The following is a 1,292-nucleotide window of genomic DNA, read 5'->3' as shown; positions in this document are numbered from 1 at the left end:
CATGAAAAGCATAAAAAAAGTTGTTCTTCATTAACTCTAGATTTTTAAGTAAGTGGCTATTTCAATGAAGATTTTATAATTATCATCATGTGAAGATATTTTATTTTGACTATTGAATAATAAATTACAGGACTTGATTTTTATATATTACTAGAGCAGGGACCCGTGCTACGCACGGGCAGGACAAAATAACCAGATACAATTATCATTTATGTAAAGCTAATTGATGAAGATAAATGATGTAGCTTTAAACAAAAAAATTGCATTCCATAGCGTAACAATCACTGAATCACATAGTGCAAGAATTACATTCACCATTAAAACATAAAGAACATCAAATCATAAAACATTATTAAAAACCTTCCTGAAGATAACAAAGTATAATATTACTCCCTAAACAGTTTTCTCTTGGATTTGATTTTGGACAGAGCAAATGTAACAACAAAATTAGATTTTTTTATAACTCTTGTGAAAGAGAATTAACTTAATTATTAAACGAGTGTCATTTGAAATAACTAAAAGATGAAATGTTTGTTTGATTAACGTAAATATAAAAGGTTTTGTTTAATAAGAACATCAAGATGCAAACTATTAGATATAATGCACATGAAAAATCTGTTTAGAACTACATGGTATATGAAATGTATACTGAATAGATAGTGCGAATAAAATCCATGGACAATAGTAAGGACAATAGTAAGGAATGAGTAAAGAAAAAAAAGGCTAGTATATCCTTACAAAATTGACAAAAATAACATAATGTACCACACAATATGTGAACTCTTAAATCATTTTAAAACCATTGAATTTAAATAGCCAAATATAACTTTAAAAGACCCAAATTGTGCAAAGATTAAAATCTTCATAGATTTATTAGTTCTTATATATTCATGTTTTCAACCAAGAAGAGAGTTAAATAATAAGAATACTAAAGCACTTGCTGGAAAAACTTATCTAATTGTTAATCATAAACAACCTTATCACTATTAGATCTAGTTACAAAATTTATGCAATAATTTTCAGCTTCTAATTGCGACTTGGACTTTCTCATAAGATCGAAAAATGAAAATGAACAATGGTAAACTGCATTTGATTAATATGAATAGCAGAATGGATAGGTACATCATGATGATGACGATAAACTGAAAACATAATAACAGATCCAAAAAATAAGAAACTACTATTCTTTCACCACACCAACTATTTCACTCATCCTCCTACAGAATAACAACAAATCAAACTCCTTAACAAACAATAACAACTAATGTCAGAATCTATTTTAGAATTGAAAA

The sequence above is a fragment of the Arachis ipaensis genome, chromosome B03 (genome assembly GCF_000816755.2).
Source record: "Arachis ipaensis cultivar K30076 chromosome B03, Araip1.1, whole genome shotgun sequence".
Classification (NCBI taxonomy): domain Eukaryota; kingdom Viridiplantae; phylum Streptophyta; class Magnoliopsida; order Fabales; family Fabaceae; genus Arachis; species Arachis ipaensis.
The sequence above is the reverse complement of the archived record's forward strand: the minus strand, read 5'-3'. Positions refer to the sequence as shown.